We start from the raw sequence: 19,196 nt of genomic DNA, 5'->3' as shown, positions 1-19,196 counted from the left end.
CAAAATTAGTGAATCTACACTCTAAAATGCATCTATATAGATCTCTATGTGGTCCATAGTGAAATCTTTACAAAGGCTTATATTTAGAAACGGAGGGAGTAGTAGGAATGGATGGTGGGCGTGTTTTACCCTCGTGGTTATGAGCATGGTGCATGCCAACCAATGTACTTCAAAAGCTAAATACAATTGCTATTTTACCCTTCAAATTTTTGGTGAAATGACTAAGCCCGCACCTACTACTCCTACCATCATATATACCTCGTCCTGTTTATATGCTAGACATGTGAGTGGTGACATCACCCACATAAACAAATATGTAGAATATCTCTCCAACTGTTCACCCAAGCTTCATATGTTGAAGTGAGAAAAAACCCTATCACAATTGCTATTTTGACAGGACCATGCCTTAGGTATGAGCGGCATTGGGAAAAATGATTCAACAGGCATGTTCATGATGTAGTGCTGCTATATCTGGCCATGGGCCGGGCCGGGCCTGAAAAAGCCCATGGTAGAAAACTGAGGCCCAGGCCCTCCCAAGCCCTATCACTGGACCTACTTTTCAAGCCCAAGCCCGGCCCATCTGGTAAAAAGCCCTAAAAATCCCTTAGGGCTTAGGGCCGTGGGCCGGACCTCTTCCTTAAAATGCCAATATACCAAGCCCAAGCCCGTCAAGGCCCTACTGGTGGGCTCAAAACTCAGGTCCAAGCACGGCCCATGGGCAAGCCCATCGGGCCTAGGCCCTGGATTTTAGGGCCGGGCCTGGGTGGGCCGACAGGGCCGGGCGTGACATGGCCAGGACTAAGTGCTGCACATGTTCAGGTTGTTGCAGTGAACTTTCTTATATTTCCATTTACAGCCCAGTTGACAGGTTTCATGCGCGGAGGCCCGTATATATGTGCCATTTGAATATATTCGGTGGCTGTCATTTTTGCTACTAGGATGGTTTATACATGCATGTGAAGCAGCATCGGGCGCTAGCTGCGAAACCATTAGTTGTTACATTTGCGTTTGCAGTTTGCTTCAGCTCGATCGATACAACCTCTAGGCAACACACTAGTACACTAGTACACTACTGTATACAGAGCAAATGCAAATATCTTCTATATTTATTCCACTGAGACCACCGGCCGGAATAAAGGTCGAATCACAATAAGGCCAGAGGCGCTGTGCTCTTCGCGTTGGCTGTAACTTTTGCTAGCTACCACGGTCTATATGTGTCCACGCACCACAGTGTCATTGCAGTCGCGCGCTTTATGTATGTTCATTATTCATACACTTGGACCATATGCTTGGTGATGTTCTACCGTAGGTGGTGGTCGTCATTTGACGTCATGGTGACGTTGATGGCGGAGGGCCTGCCAAGGTTGGCACCTTAATCTGCTTGGAGATGGACCAGTGGAAGATGGTGGAGACGACACCTATGAGTGCGTCAGACCGGTTTATGCCCAAAACCCGATATGTGACTAGGTTGGGGATTTTGGCTTTTGATGTTAGGTTTAGGTCAGTAGTCTGGGTAGTGGCCCAGCTAGCACCCCTTCATCATTTGGATAGGAGTAACGGCATATGTTGCCTAGTTGGTGGATTCAGGCTTATTGTTGTAACACTTTGTAAGGTCCTCGAGAATAATCAATAAAGTGGCCGTATGCATCTACCAGATGCAGAGGCCGGGGGTCATCCTCCTTTTCTAAAAAAAAATACACTTGGACTTGGTACGCGTTAGCCGGTTCTCAACTTCTGATATGCACGAGATAGCTGAATTTCCTATACAATATTATGTTCGTGTATATCACGAGGCCGCGCCATGGAGCTCCACTTCCGCACCGGCGAGGAGCGCTGTCCGTCGATGGGGGCCGCGGCTACGTCGGCCAACTCCGAGACATCAGGTGACCTCTCCTCGCTGATAGCGGCCGACTCTTGGCTCTTGATGCCTCTCTCCCGCTGATCTTATTCCCTTTGGTGAAGCCACACGCGTGCATGACGGTCTCGTCGGCTGCGATGGCACGGGGTACCACGGGGAGAGCTTACCGCTGCCGGCGTCGGATCCGGACAGCCTGTGGCGCCGGGCGGCGAAGGAGAGGATAAGGGAGCGGATCCTGCGCGAGGAGGCGGAGGCGCTGGCGCTCGAGTTCGAGGTCTGGCGTGAGCTCATGGAAGAGCGCGCCAGTTTGCTCGCGCGGTTGGCCGGCGGGTCGGAAACTAGGGCAGCGCCGACGGTGCCATCGCTGAAGACGGCGCCGATCGATCACCAGGTCTGCTGCTCTGCTCTGCTGTCCTCTTGAGGATTTCACCACGTGGATCTTTTTCGTCACTTAACTATTGGAATATTGGGTGTTGTTCAGTGTGTGCAGGTTGGATCCAAAGTAGACGTGTCTGCGGCCGTGCCAGCCAACAAGCGGAAAACCCCTCATGTCGCTGCTGCATCCGTTGTTTCGGCGGCCACAGGCAGCAAGAAGCAGAAGCCTGATCTGACATGCACTGTGTGCAACATCACGGCAGCCAGTGAGGTATATATATATATATATATATATATATAGGATGGTAAAAGCATCGTACTATCTCCAAATCAAACCCACCTGAATTGGGTTTCCATTTTACACTAGCCTTACATTTTCGTAAGTATATATGAATTCATGTTTGTTTTCCTATGAATGAAAGATACACATGCTTGTGTGTATCCTAGAAAAAAGAATACATGAACACGTATTTGGTCTGGGCTTGAGTCCATAGTCCAGACCACTGCAATTCTTTTTTTGTTGACACCTTGATACCCTACTAGCAATGTTGTTGAATTCACTAGTATTCTTGGACTACCTACATTTTACAGCCCAGCAAGCTAGAGTGGCTTGGTTAGGTGTAACTTGTAACACCAGTAAATCACAAACATAAATAGGTCTCGGCTGCTTCTAATTTCATCATGAATTTTTTGTTTTCTTGAAAATGGAGGCGTACCTCCGGTCTATGCATCATGATGATGCATGCGGCCATCTTATTAACAATCCAGAATCGTCATAAAAGCCTTACAGCTCACAGAACGGAGCGGAAAAGAGTATAAAAAAGAAAAGAAAAGTACAAGCGAACCACGTCAACCGGCACAATGGAAATAAATAGGATAAGCTCTCTAGACTCCTATACTGTTATGCGAGCGTCATCCGAATCGGTTGAAGATAACCCGAGCTACCATCTCCCATTGTTTGCACCCAGTAACCAAAGGCTCCCTGGAGTCCATAGGAGTGAGTAAGGACCACGTACGGATCCAAATTGTAGCTCTAAAGATAACCTACAAAAAAGTTAAAGTGTGTTGTCTGTTAAAAATCATATCATTCCTGCAGTTCTATATAGCCCATAATAGCGCACATATTCCAATCCGAATATGAGCCGCGGTGATCTGCTCCACCGCCGCTAACCACGTCCCAAACAAAGACGCAATATCAACTGAAGGATTAATGTTAAAAGTTATATGAATCGTTCTCCAAAGCAACTTGGCAAGTGGGCATTCAAGAAATAAATGTTGTATTGTTTCGTCATGATCACAAAAACAGCACCACGAAGAACCTACCCATCGCCTCTTAATTAAATTGTCCGGTTTTGTGTTTGACGCAGTTCAGCTAGAAGGTAAATGGGTCGCCAGCCTTACCGACCAGGGGGGGTCACCCTGGTGTTGTTGTCGCTTCGATGGCTCTCGTTGAAAAAAGTTGCAACAACTTGGGTTTGAACTGCATGGTCTGCGGCATCACAACAAGCAGTCAGAAGAACATGCAAGATCACCTCAAAGGGAAAATTCATATGAGGAAGACTGCCATGCTCGCACAGCCATATCCTAAGGAGAATGGGGTAAGGAATATGGTTTGGTCTTTGACAACACTACCCAAATTAAACAAAACAACATATGTGTTTTACGGTAGCATGGTTAACTATAATATTCAAAATTTCATAGGAGGCTGCTTGAATCGGTTGTCTTTCCAACTCATTTATTGACCGCAATACTGCCTCCTTACAAATATGTAACACCCCCTCAAATTTTGAGCCTAAATTTGACTACAAATTTGACTAATAATGTGAGTTGTATGCCACAAAAAATATATCATTGATTTTGTATCTAAAAGAAGTTACAAATTATATAGTTTTTGTGGCATATAGCTGACATTTTATTAGTCAAATTTATTGTTTAAGTTAGGCTCAAAGTTGGAGAGGGTCTTATATGCTTGAAAGTAGGTATTATTCTCATCCTATTAGTGTATAGTGCTCTTTCTTTTGTATACAAAAGGGCCCAAACTGCAAATCCAGTAATAATACAAGGCCAAAGTGTATCATGATTTTTGGAACATATATAAAGAGGTCTCAAAGGCTATTTAAGCATGATTCCGGAGAAACCAATTTTATGTGTTCTTACAAATGTCTTGGTGTTAATTTCTAGTCTAGTAAAGTGTTTGCATTTTTCCATTATCTTTGAACATTAAGAGGCGTGAGAAGCACGGCAGCTTGCAAGAAGGGATTTTCTAAACCTAGGGACATATGAACCCTATAGCCTTATACGGCTAAAAATCATTATTGTAGAAGTTTGATAAAATACCAAATAAATCATGCTCATAGAGGATGGGTACAAGTATATGCATCTAAAATTTAAAACTTAAATATGACCTGTAACTTAAACCGTTCCTTGTTCATCTAGGTCTCATACAGTCATTTTAGTTTTAAAGTTTGCACCCGCATACTTGTATCCATCCCTAATTGCGTGATTTATGTCATAATTTTCTGAAACTATGCGCATATTTTTAGGGTGTATAAGGTTCAGATGTACTCCCTTCATTCCATGATTCTTGTCTTGCTTTAAGTTCAAAAACATAGATTCATCGTCAATGCCACCTCAAAACTTTGGTATTTAAGGAAATTCCACTATCAATGTTGCAGCAACGTGTCTTTCCAAGTTTTGTGCTAGTGCAATCTCAGTCCCTTTCCTGTCAATCTCTCCTTCCCTGTCCATATGATGTTTTGGTTTTGCACCGTCCCTTCAAACGGTTCAAATCGATCAACCTTGCTTGGTTTTATCCGACATTATATTTTAACATCTTGTCATTTATCAAGACGTGATCAGGAAAAACCAGGCAAGGTTGATTGATTTGAACGGTTTGAAAAGACAGCAAAACATGAAACATCACATGGTCAGAGAAGGAGAGTGTGATAGAAAAGGGACTGAGATGGCACTAGCACAAAGCTATGAAAACATTAGTGGCATATGTCTGAATACACCATTTTTGTTACAATGAGGGATTTTGCCTCTGTTCTTTCTCGGGTCTCCATAACCTAAACGAGTGTCTGCTTAGTGGAGTTTCTGTTTTTTTCATGCAGGTCTGCTCAAAACCAAATGCATCAGCAGCCGTGCTACCGGCCAAGCGGAAGAACTCCAACGTTGTCCCTGCCTCATCAACCCTTTTAGCTGGGCCAAGCAGCAAGAATCAGAAGCAAGACTTGACCTGCACGGCGACCAGTGAGAAGGGCATGCAGGATCACCTCAAAGGGAAGGCTCACATGAATATGGCGGCCTCACTTGCTGTCGGTGCATGTCGCAACGGGTCAGGGTCAGAAACTGTGCCCATGGAGGCCAATGGCGTGCGCCGACTGGACGGCGGTATGCTGCTGTGCGAGCTCTGTGACGTGAAGGCGCCGTCGGAGTGCGTCATGCGGACTCACCTGTCCGGCAGGAAGCACACCAACAAACAGAAGGCCGCCGCTGACGCCGGTGCAGGACAGGAGGTGAAGAAGGCCGTCGTCGCCACCACGATCGGCAGCCCATCCAAGGAAGCCGCCTCCATCGCCGTCAACAGCAGCGATGACTCCATGAAGAAACCAGCAACGGGAGAGATGGAGGTGGTAGTGTCATCAGCAACGCCTCAAGTGGACGTCGCCGCCCCGGTCTGCGCCCGTGCCGTGTCTCCTCCATGGCGCCCATGGAAGTAGACGAAGGTGCTGCCAAAGCTGAAGAACAAGAGAAAGCTGATGCCGAGGAAGAGGGAGCCGTGGAGATCGACGGAGGCCCCGCCGTGACCGGCGAGGAGTATTACATCAAGGCGGAGGGCAAGCTGTTCGTCACACTGCGCCAGGCGGACGACAGCCTCTCGTGTGGTCTGTGTGCCGTGCACGGCTGTGACAAGCGCGGCATGATCAATCACATCTACACCAGGGACCACTGGCGCAGAGCCCGTCTTGCCGAGGAGAAGCGGGCATCAGAGGCACCGCCAGAGGCGGTGAACAAAGACGGCGACGGCGTCCCAGTCACCGACGGAGAGGCTCATGTCGACAACTGATGGCAGCCGTGTGTGACTATATATGCATGGGACGGCGGTGTGTGTGCTGAAACTTTGTAGTAGTGTACTGCATGTGTGTGGGCTATTGAGACTCCAGTACAATTGTTGAGCCCTTGTGTGGGTTTGTGAGAGAATTTGAAACTATCTGAGCATTTCCTGCCAGTACAACTTGTTTTAGACTTCAAGTACAATTTCCTTCCAAGTATTTCCTGCCAGTATCTTTTGCTAGTATTTAACTTGTAAAATCAAAATGAAACTCAAGAATCATAGCTTTTGGCTGCTAAAAGATCCCCAGGAGATATAGCAACCATGCCACTACCAGGCATATATAGGCTGTATACCGGTATACACCTATGCCGACGGCTGGCATCGGCATAGGCCCGTCAACGTCGATCTCGACGTCATAGTCTTGTCATACCGTCGGCATAGAAAGGCCGTCAGCATAAAGATGTATGCCGACGATATCCGTACGGCCGTTGGCATAGAAACGCTGTCGGCACAGAAAACCACCAAACGGTAACTGACGGCGTCGTCACCGAGCATGACAAGAGGAGGCAACGTGGCAAGGATAAGCTGACAGCCCTGGTTGTCGGCTTATCCTTGCCACGTGGGTCGTAGGCTTATCCTTGTCAGGTGGCCTCCTCTGGTTGCTTCTGGCAAAGGGGTATGCCGACGGCCTGGCCGTCGGCATACCCTGGCCATGTGGCGGTCTCTCATTGTTTCTAACAGCGGGATATGCTCACGGCTAGGCCGTCGGCATACCCCTGCCACATGGCGGCCTCTGGTTTCTCCTAGGCGTGGCATAGTTCTTTTTTGTTTTTTTAGTAGGCTTTGTTTTGCATTTTCCATTCAAATTGACAGCATTTGAATTCACATCAAACCATATTTCGACAGAAATATGAAATATCATCAACATCATCATCTAAAGATCATCATCATCATCTAAAGATCATCAACATCATCATCATCTAAAGATCAACATCATCATCATCTAAAGATCAACATCATCATTGTCGAAACTTCATGAATATAGGTATGAGACACGGACATCATCATCGTCATCTAAAGAACGCTAAGAAGTACGGAACATGGAAAGTATTGCAAGACATGGAACACATCATCGGCCAAGACTAGGATCATCGCCGTGAGCACCGCCAAGACCAGCACCACCTTGCTAGATCGGAGTGTCTGGGCTCTCTGAAGCAGGAGTCAAGCCACCAACACCAGTTGGAAAAACGGATGATGCTAACCGTGGGGGGCAATATTTGAAAAGAGATTGTAAGGGTAAATATGATAGTATTGAATCAATGAGAACTAGTGGGTGAATAGTTAGGCAATGTACTAACCGGAGTCCCACCACCTAGTGCCACCCATTCATCGAACATGGGCACGCATGGGGGTTCTCTAGAAGGTGGTGGTGGGGGTCCCATTGATGGTGGATCCATGTGGTTTTGCATAGACGAGAACATAGCCTGGATATTAGTTAACCAAACAAACACGAAGGTCAGAAGAAATGGAAGTGCAAATTTTAGCTTGGTTCTAAGTGGGAAAAACTAGCCATCATCATCCGACGGTTGTAATCCTCTTTTGCCTTTACTCGTTGCAAGTACTCCCGCACCTCGACATGCTTAAGCTTGACAAAGGCCTGATATGCCTAAAAAATTTAGGTTGTTTGTAAGTGGGCAATGTTGAAAATAAAGTGAGAAAGTGAGAAAGAAACAAGATAAGGTAGGAAATACTTACAACATGCTGGCTGGCTAAGCTAGGCTGCGAACGGCCCGTACTGCCGCTCGGGCTCGGGTTGGTAGCTCGAAGCCGTGTGTAGGAGATAGAAGGAGTGATCAAGCCATCGAAGCACGGGTAGCGGTCATGGTACTTCAGCTGGATGGCCACCACTGTCGTCTCGTCGAGCTGAGACTGGACGGCGTCAGGAGCATCCATACCAGGATGCAACCTCTCAAACGACTCCTTGTAAGACTCTAGGTTCTCCTCGGTATTGCCGTAGTACTCGCTCTCGCCTTCCTTGCACTTACTTCGTGCACGGGCCAGCTTCCATGACTCCATGTCTGAGAGCGGCTTCTTCAACTTGTCCTCCTGCAATGTCAAACAGAAGTTAGCCATACATAAGAATATGATGGTAAAAAGAAGAAAAAGAATGCATCATGCATATAGATATACCTTCATGGCCTTGTAGCCCTAGTGGTTCCCGTTTTCTTGGCCGTGTGTTTCATCTTTTCCACGGTTAGCCCGATTCTTGCTGCTCTTGGCAAAAAGCTCTGCATCCTGACTGAGCCATCTATCCACCAAACTCGCCCATCCCTCATCCTTTCCGTAGCACCAAGTAGGAATACCGTAAATAATGGAAGCATGACATGTCATCACACTAGTAGAAAAAGGGTCAAACGTGAAGCACATTAGTGCCGGTTTGTATTTGAGCCGGCACAAATGTATACATTAGTGCCGGTTCCAACGGCTAGCCCAGTGCACCTTCATGTACTAATGTATAATGAAATTGACTGTTTATACGTTGAATGAAAAGTATGTAATACTTACCTTCATGTACTGCTCCTTGTTCAAGGTAAGTCATTGCTTTTGTCCTTCTTTCTTGCTCATCTTTTGATGAAGGTAGTTATGGTAGTAGTGCGAGATGGCAACCCAGCGCACCTCGTACTGCATCTGGCGAGCTTTCTTCCTTGTAGCCACAAGCAGAACCACGTCGGCTCTAGCCTTGTGCTCCTCAAGAACCCTATAGAATTGCTACAATCATGCATAAAACCAGAATCAAACAAGGCACGAGGTGAGTGATCCGATGATAAAATATGAACGAAACTCAAGACAAATGATTTTGAAGAGAACTTACCCAAAAATTTGCGATCACGGCCTTAGCGGCCGTCCCGTACTCCGCAAGGCTGGCAGCCTTGTAGTGGTCCCAGGTCGTGGCCGAAACCCGCAGCTCTGGGTCCCTGTCTGGCCGCTGGCAGAATAGGCTCGGCCAAAAAACTTTCAACAGGTCAGTGATAATGTTGTTCGGTTTACGACACTTTCCATGAACGTTCCAATTACTGCAAACGAATCAAAAAATTCTAATATACTGAAAAAAACATACTGCATATTCATAATCTATGGGAAATACTACCTCAAATCGATATATAATTTGTTTTTGTTAAGTTTAGATAAGTCAGATTCAAATTAATCAAATTTTAGCTTTACAAAAATTGAAATAAAAATGTAGAAAACAGATAATATATATGCCTACTGCAAGGCCGTTCGCATATGTGGCACGTGGTGCCGACAGCCGACAGAAAACATATAATATCTATGCCGATTGCCTGGCATCGGGGCCGTCGATATAGATTTGACGGCGTCGGTCTGCCGTCTGTATCCGGGTCAGCGGGCCCACATATGTTCCGATGGCCGATATAAACCGACGGCCGCCGTCGGCATACAAGGAGGTATTCCTATGACCTATCTATGCCTACGGCTACCGTCGGCGTAGACGGAGTTAGACCGACGGCTTATCTGTGCCTACGGCTTCGACCAGGCCGTTGGCATATGTCCGGGTATGCTGATGGCCCCAACAAAATGCCGTTGGCATCGGCCGTGATTCCGGTAGTGATCAGGAGAAGGGAGAAGTTCAAAGCAGCAGGGTTACAGAGGTAGGCAGGTAAAAGGATGTACATAAATGAACAGAACTGCAGAGCCATGCATGAAATACTGCCAGCAGCAGGTAATTCATGTAACCTCTGTTCAACAGGCTAACAGATAGAATAACATACTAGTTGATGATATACCCATCACATGAGTTCATTGCAAGGCTTGGCAGCCGGCCTGTTCCCAGGGAATGCAGTGCGAGATACATCAACGAGAGCCTTGAAGTTGTATGGCTCATGCATCTACAGCTCCGAAAGCACCTTCCTGTTGAGTTGGACATTCTCCTTCATCAGTCCATGCCTGACGTTGCCATAGTTCACCTGGGCAGTCAGTTCAGACAATATATCAAACATACGTTCATGTATGTGCGTAGAGTAGCAAAACTAGAAACCCGATAACTTATATTTGCCACTTGGTTATCGTATTCTGCTTGTTTATTTCAGAAAAAAATTAACATGAGAATGCAGCAAACTCATTTCCTTGTCAAAACTCGTATGTAAATAGATACTACATACCTCATGGAGTCGTGTACCAGCATTGATGCGCTAGATCCAGAGAGATTGCATGTCCCTTTTCTTAATGCGCCAATCCATATACGAATATTGCAATGCCTTTTCTACACGCTCCCTGGCAATTCTAATGCAGTTTTTAGCCCTTTCTCTGAATCCCTTAGCTAGCTCAAAAATCTTTGAGATCTTTACTCACACAATATTTCATCCCTATATTCACAACATCAAAGTAAGAAAATGGAGCAAATTATGAATTACTGCAGTGAGATAGAAGTTCAGAGTACACGCAAATACTTAAGACATTATTTATTCCCCCAGTAGGAGATGCATATGAATAAAACGTACTTAAAGACAGTTATTTTCGGCCTAGACTTCTCTAGGAACCAGTTTAAGCTTCTATATTTATTCCACTGAGACCATCGGCCGGAATAAAGGTCAAATCATGAGAAGGCCAAAGGCGCTGCGATGTTGCGAGCTAGTGAGATAAGGGAAGGATAGGATATCCAAAAGCATGATCTGTGCTTCCATTTCGCGTGCGGAGGCTCGTATGCGCTCTTCTCATTGTGTGTAACTTTTGCTTGCTATGACGGTCTATATGTGTCCGCACACTGCAATGTCATTGCAGTCATGTGCTTTATGTATGTTCATTAACTCATACTCTTGGTACGCGTTAGATGGTTCTTATTCGAATGAGATAGTTGAATTTCCTACACTATTATGTTCATGTATAATATTATTATCTTGGAACCATGAGAGGCAGAAAACTAACCAAAACCCCAAAAAGCTGTCGGTTTCATGTTTCTTGCTAACACGAACGGTTTCTTCTTCATAGTTCATGGCTCAAGTCGAATGAACTACTCACTCCGTCACAGTTTACTGCGTGCTTCAACAATCTCTAGGACCAAGGTGATTAGTGATTGGACTGAAAAATAGCATCGGTGGTTATACCACGGCGCCTAATTACAGGAGAACTTAATACATATACACATGCATGGAGTGCTACCACCCGCGTGCACATATGCTTGGAGAGAAAAATGTGGGCTTGATTGCGGTAACCACGCCCTAATTAATTGGGCATTAAACAAAACACGCTTAAAATCCCTCCGGTGATGAAAATGCTTGAGAACTGAAGCGCGCCATGTAAACTGTGACAGAGGGAGTAGTTGAATTTGCTACACTATTGTGTTATTGACCCCACACATAATTAGCATTTATGAGATTTCATGATTTTTTGCACGTCATTAATTTGGAACCTTAAGATGCTAAATTAAACAAAACCCCAAATAAACTTATTATTTGGTGTGTCTTGCTAATACCGATGGTTTTATATGGTTCATGGCTTAACTTGGATCCAGAACCATATTTCAGGCGTCCTAGATTTAGAAAAAATTTATAAGAATTCTAGAGAATAGGATTTGTATTCCATTGGTTTGTAGGAATAGAATCATACTCCTGTATAAGATTTCTATTTCAAAGGATAGTAATATAGTTTCGTACTGATGGCGGCGGCGCTATGACGTCATTCCATCCTTGGAGGCTCCGTTGTGTTAGCAAGGTTCCTACTCGCCTGTGATTGGGTGCGGTTGTTGATTATAGCATCTTCTCCTCTTGTTGAGGGTACCGTGACCGCGACGGTTATGCTCCCATCGTGAGCTAGTTCGACGAGGAGTTATGTTCGAAGGCCTGAACTTGGGATTCCATCATCGGTTCATAGTCAGCTCTAGGGTGAGTATCTTCATCGTCCAACGATGTGGCACCCTTCGATCCAGGGAGAGAGGGCAGAGTGTTTGTTCGGCAATGGAGCTAGTTGGCACATTGGTGTTTGACTTCCAAGTGTTGGTGATGGCATAGCCTCGTCCGAAGTCTAGTCTCCATCTCAACTTGGCTCCATTCTCGGCTCCTGTTACCTGATTGAGAATGAGGGCTCATAGGACTCCAAGCTGTGCTCTAATCTTTCTTTTGTTGTTGGCTTGTCGTTTTGGGGCTTTCTTTCCATCCTTGACACCATTGTATCTTGTCATTTCCTTTGTCGTTTGTGTGGTGCAGTGTCGTGTTGTAATGGTAGGTTGTTGCTTTATACATAAAGCGGGGCGAAAGCCATTTTCGGTCAATTTTGTAACACTTTTTCTCTGTGTCTTACACTCACAAATTTTGAGGTCTACATTATCATTGTATGTGTTAATCGTACAACTTAGCATTGTTTTGTGTCAAAATAAATGTGCCACAAAAATCTGTGAAATATTTGTAGTTTCTGCTAGGACAGAATACCAATTACATGCACACTGAGACGTGAGTTCGACAATGCGTCAGTTGTCCAAGTTAATGATACCAACCGAGAGAGCACCTGCCGACAGCCGGCTTACTTATGCTGGGCATACCAATTCTTCTAATACCTTGACCGGGTCATTGACTGTTCAAGCATACAGACAGAAAGCATCACGTGAAATTCAACTGCACATATGAAAACATACTAAAAGGAAGTAACTACGTGTCTATGCAAACCATACACGATGCATGACCTTTCCATGGGTTTATCCTCCTCGGCTGATGAATATATAGGCGCATGGTGCGGGGGGCCGTGTTCGCCGGACCGGGAGATCGAACCAGCATTATGGTCGACACAAGCTGGATAGGTGTATCTAAAGATATGTTGGCGTTTCCGGGTAGGTGAAGGAAAAAGAAGATCTTCCCATGAAGTTTCTGCGTGCTAGCTAACATCTCTCTCTTTATGTTTGAGGATTCCGCATTGCACAGCCAAGGGTTAGTACTTCTTCTGTTTTTATTTACTCTGCATATTAGATTTGACTGAAGTCAAATTCCAAACAGTTTGACCAAGTTTATAGAATAAATATAAACATTTACCATAACAAATCTATATGATGTGAAAGAACGTTCGATAATGAATCTAATGGTATTGATTTGTTATTGTATATATTAATATATATTTTTATAAATTTTGTCAACATTTACAAAGCTTGATTTTGACCGAAACTAATACGTGGAGTAAATAAAAACGGAGGGAGTAATGTATTTTGTTTCGATTGGGTGACCAGTCGACCTGGCTTGCTAGATGTCGATCCTGGGAAAAATCAATCTGCATGCATACGTGTTGGTGAACTTGTGATCGATCACTGATCTTGGATCTGCTCGACGTCCACTAGCATATGCTGAAGAAAGCAGATTAATGCTGCATGTGACGAAGACAGTGGGAATTGCTGTTGGGTGTGTTTTACTCTTGCGTGATGAGAGCATGGTACACCGAACCAACCACTGTACTTGTACTTGAAACGTAAAAACCAATGGTCAGTTTGCCCTTGAAGAATTTTGGTACAATGAGTGTAAAGCCGTCATATAGTATATCTCTATCCTCTCTTTACATATGCTAGAGATGTGAGTGCTGTCGTGATCCATGCATGTAGCTAAGCAAACAAATATGCAGACTATCTCTTTATTAATTTTTCTTGAGAAAAGAAATTCCTGCTCCCATCGCTATTTTGGCATGGCCATGACTTAGGAGTTAGGAACGAGAGTCATTGGGAAAAGGATTTTTTATTGCGAATACATAGAATGCGTATCATTTCATTGATAGGTAAAAAGAAGAAGTTGGGTTATAAGGGCAACAACTAGCAACGTACACTGACATGCAAAGCTAGTGTTGCATGAGCAGAAGAACTAAATGGTTGCTCAGCCCCGACCAAACATAGGTCAACCGGGTAGAAGAACAACTAAACACTTGGCTACGGCATATCTCCATGGGACGGCTAGTCTCCCTTTCAAACTGGCTCCATTCTCGGCTCCGGTTACCTAATAGTGGATAAGGGCTCCTAGGACTCCAAGCGGTGCTTCAATCTTTATTTGTTGTTTTCTTGTTGTTTTGGGGCTTTCTTGCCATCCTCATCACCATAATATCTTGCAGTTTCCTTTGTAGTTTGTGTGGTGCACAGTCGTATCATAATGTTGGTTGTAATGCTTGGTTGTTGCTTTATATATATAACAGGGCGAAAATCACTTTCAATCAAACTTTTTAGTAGCACTTGTTCTTTATGTCTTACACTCACAAATTTAGAGGTCGACATTATCGTTGTATATGTTAATCATACAACTTAGCATGGTTTGTATCACAAAAAGTCTGGGAAACATTTGTAGCTTCCACTGGTACATAATACTGATTACATGCACACTAAGATCTTAATTCAACAATGTATCACTTGTCGAAGTTGCTCATAACAACCGCGACCGCACCTGCCTACATCCGGCTTGCGTACGTATAGGAGCATACCAATTCTTCTCACACCTTCTCACACCTTTAGCAACACTTGAAATTGCAACTACACATATCACAACGTACTGAAAGGAAGCAACTATGTGGCTACACAAACCATACATCGTGCATGAACTTTCCATGGGGCGCAAAAGCTGCATCGCTGGGCAAGTCTCCTTTGGCAGTGGTTGGTTGTTTGATGAGGCCACTGCCAAAGGAGACCCGCCTAGTAATGCATGGGCCGGTACCGCAGTTGCTACAAGCTCACCATTGTATGCTTGTTTGAGGTTTCTCCTTATTGATCAAGGAATTTATAGGTGTAGGGTGCACACGGCCGTGTTTTCCGGACCGGGAGATGGAACCAGCATTATGCACAACACAAGGTAGCTGGATATATCCGAAGATATGCTAGCTAGTTTTTCTGGTACGTAAAAGAAAGGGAAGATCTCCTACAAAGTATATGTGCTGACCGGCTTGAACAAAACGTCTATCTCTACTATTCGACGGCCCTGTGTGCACAGCTAATCATTAGTACATCATGTTTGGATTGGGTGACCGGCTGAACGACTTGGCTCGCTAGCTCTTGATCCCGGGCTGGCGGGCTGGATGATCTGCGGGCAAGAGTTGTGAACTTGTGATCTACCATAGATCTTGGATATGCTCTACGCCCACTAGCATATGCTGAAGAAAGCAGCTCAAAGTAAGGCTGATGCATGTGACGGGCTGTCTGAATCGCCCATGGGTGTTGTGTTTTGTTAGAAAAGTATTGTACATGTATATACGGTATAGTTGTAAGCTGTATATACTTCTCGTAGGATCTGGTGTTGCGTGAGTTGATTGTAATCAGGTGGTTAGGTAGTTAGGATTTATCCTCATCTTGTATAGCCTTTCTTGAGGATCAATCCAGCTCTACCGAACCGCCAAACCCTGTAACGTATCGATGCCTATATAACACGCAGCGCGTCCCTGCCAGAGGCATACACTTCAACCAATTCTTTCATGTTTTACCCTCGCCGATATTAGCTGTATGGCTGTATGCCAACAACTTTACTTGTGAAAGTAAAAAATCAATTAATGGCTATTGTACCCCTGATAATGCAACGATTAAAGCCATGCCTACTACTTTCCATCATATATATACACACGTGCGTGCATGTATGTATGTGTGTGTCTTTATATATGGCTATTCTTTCCCTCTTGAGCATTCCCTCTTTACATGATAGAGATGTGAAGGGTGACCTGACCCAAGGAAACAAATAAGCAGACTATCATTTTATCTGCAAGTCCAACTTCCATATCTTTATATAAGAAAAATCTCTGCTCCAAACGCTATTTTGGCCTGACCGTGGTTTAGGGACGAGCGGCATTGGGAAAAATGATTCGACTAACTGAGATTCTCTGGCTGCACAACTCAGTTATATCACCTATGTGCTTCAGTCCATGGTGCTCTCTTGTACGCTTGCACATAGTGGAAAAGGAAGCGAAATAGTGTCAAAGTTGAAGAACGTTGCATGTTAGCAACAGAATTGAAAATCCAGAATTAAATGTGTGTTCGGGAATCAAGGGGGTAGTTTAACTTCAGATGGCGAAGAAGGCCGCAAAGCGAGCTGTTGGTGAAGCAAGGGGTCGGGCATATGAGGACCTCTACCAATGATTAGGCACGAAGGAAGGCGAAAGGGACATCTATAAGATGGCAAAGATCCGAGAGAGGAAGACGAGGGATATTGGCCAAGTCAAATGCATCAAGGACGGAGCAGGCCAACTCTTGGTGAAGGACGAGGAGATTAAGCATAGATGGCGGGAGTACTTCGACAAGCTGTTCAATGGGGAGAATGAGAGTTCTACCATTGAACTGGACGACTCCTTTACTGAGACCAGCATGCATTTTGTGCGGAGAATCCAGGAGTCTGAGGTCAAGGAGGCTTTAAAAAGGATGAAAGGAGGCAAGGCGATGAGCCCTGATTGTATCCCCATTGAGGTGTGGAAAGGTCACGGGGACATAGCGATAGTATGGCTAACCAAGCTTTTCAACCTCATTTTTCGGGCAAACAAGATGCCAGAAGAATGGAGACGGAGTATATTAGTACCAATCTTCAAGAACAAGGGGGATGTTCAGAGTTGTACTAATTACCGTGGAATTAAGCTGATGAGCCATACAATGAAGCTATGGGAGAGAGTCATTGAGCACCGCTTAAGAAGAATGACAAGCGTGACCAAAAATCAGTTTGGTTTCATGCATGGGAGGTCGACCATGGAAGTCATTTTCTTGGTACGACAACTTATGGAGAGATATAGGGAACAAAAGAAGGACTTGCATTCACTAGTAGAAAAGGGGGCAATGGTCCAGACCGGGTCAGCCCAGTAGTCCCGGTTCAGTCCAGAACCGGGACCAATGGTGGCATTGGACCCGGTTCGTGAGCCCCGGGGGCCGGCCGGGCCACGTGGGCCATTGGTCCCGGTTCGTCTGGACCTTTTGGTCCCGGTTGGTGGGACGAACCGGGACCAATGGGCCTCGCTCCTGGCCCACCACCATTGGTCCCGGTTGGTGGCTTGAATCAGGACCAAAGGCAGAAATTTAGTCCCGGTTCGTGCCACCAACCGGGACTAAAGGGTTGGTCCTCGTTGCGGTCAAAGTTTAGTCCCACCTCGCCAACCGAAGGGCGCTCACACCGGTTTATAAGCCCCTTCCTCTCTGCCTTGTTGAGCTCCTCTCAAAGTGAAAATAGATGCCCTTATACAGGAAATTTGACCTAAATTCATATTGAATTTCTCTGAAGTTAGTAGAAATTTATTATGAATTTAGGTTGAATTCTCTCTATAAGCGCATCTATGCTCATTTTTTTAGTAAAGTTAATCACAACTATTTTTTCTTCTATTTATTTCTGAGTAGTTTTTTATATAGTTTTTTTTCTTTTCTGCTATATTTATTTTTTTCTATTTATTTCCGAGTTGTAATAAGTCATTAAAAATAAAAAAGAGGCGCAAGTCTCGTTAATTAGCTTCAAGCCTTTCGGAATAGTGTAAACTGCACTGCACATAGCTTCGTGCAGTCTACCCTATTTCTCAAGGCTTGAAGCTAAGCAACGTGCAGGTTAGCGTTGAGCCTCTTCTGCATCGTCTCTGCACTCAGGCCTTATAAACCGCTGCGAGTGCCTCTCGCTTGGCGAGGTGAAACTAAAAAACAGCTGCAGAAAGAATCAACTAAAAAACTCTTTTACCGGTTCATGCCATGAACCGGTACTAAAAGGTGCTCGTGGGGCACCAACCTTAAGACCTGGACCAAATAAAATGTCTTTGTAACAGCCTTAGAACTGGTACTGAAGGAATCAACTAAAAAGTTTTTATAAACCTCTAGTATTATTAAAACTAAAATTATATAGAATTTTGTTACAAACTTTAATAGCAAAAAGAATTATCATGAAAGAAAATAAATAAGTAATTAGAATTCTGTTCAAAACATTAAAAGGAAAAAGAATTATCATAAAAGAAAATAAATAAGTAATTAGAATTTTGTTACAAACTTTAATAGCAAAAAGAGTTATCATAAAAGAAAATAAATAAGTAATTAGAATTCTGTTCAAAACATTAAAAGCAAAAAGAATTATCATAAAAGAAAATAAATAAGTAATTAGAATTTTGTTACAAACTTCAATAGCAAAAAGAATTATCATAAAAGAAAATAAATAAGTAATTAGAATTTTGTTACAAACTTTAATAGCAAAAAGAATTATCGTAAAAGAAAATAAATAAGTAATTAAAAACAAAAAAGAAAGCAAAAAAACTGGGAAAAAATTAAAAAAAAAGTGCCACCTACAGGGCCACCACGGCCTGCATACGACTAGAAACCCATTACTAGGGCCAGGATGCAGGCCCGCAATAGGCCCAATAGGCCCACAAGCACAGAGAGTGATTTTAGACCCGTAAGCCTGCAGTAGAGAGGAGCTCGAAGTGGTTGGTTCGGCAGGGCTTATAAACCACTCCGAGCCCCTCTCGGCTAGCGAGGTGGGACTAAACATAGCACTGCACCGTGCCAGTTCCAGCACACGACCTTGGTCCCGGTTGGTGCCACCAACCGGAACTAAAGGGGTGCATTGGTACCGGTTGGTGGCACCAACCGAGACCAGTGCCCCTCTTTTGTCCCGGTTTGTGGCACCAACCGGGACCAAACGACTCTGTTTCCCGCCCTTTGGGCTGCTGAAAAGAGGCCTTTGGTCCCGGTTGGTAGCCCCAACCGGGACTAAAGGGGGTATTAGTCCCGGTTTGTGCCACGAACCGGGACCAATGCCTTTGCTATATAAGTAGCACTTAGGAAAATTTCAGAACCACCCATCCCCACTTCAATCTCTTCTCCTGCTCTCCCCCGACGGCGGCGAATCCATCCACGACGCCGGCAGGCTGCCCGAGCCAGCCCTCGCCCCGCGCCGTGCCTCCGTGGCTCGCGCCGCCCCATCCCGCGCCGCCCCGACGCCGTCC

At 44.8% G+C, this 19,196-nt stretch overlaps 1 pseudogene; it reads left to right on the top strand.

The window, feature by feature from the left end:
* Nucleotides 1-1,801: 1,801 nt before the first annotated feature.
* LOC119350709 overlaps nt 1,802-19,196 on the top strand; it is a 32,398-nt pseudogene continuing 15,003 nt past the window's right edge.

Source organism: Triticum dicoccoides, chromosome 1B (assembly GCF_002162155.2).
Source record: "Triticum dicoccoides isolate Atlit2015 ecotype Zavitan chromosome 1B, WEW_v2.0, whole genome shotgun sequence".
Lineage (NCBI taxonomy): Eukaryota > Viridiplantae > Streptophyta > Magnoliopsida > Poales > Poaceae > Triticum > Triticum dicoccoides.
Note: the sequence above shows the minus strand (reverse complement) of the source record. Positions and strands in the feature narration are given on the sequence as shown.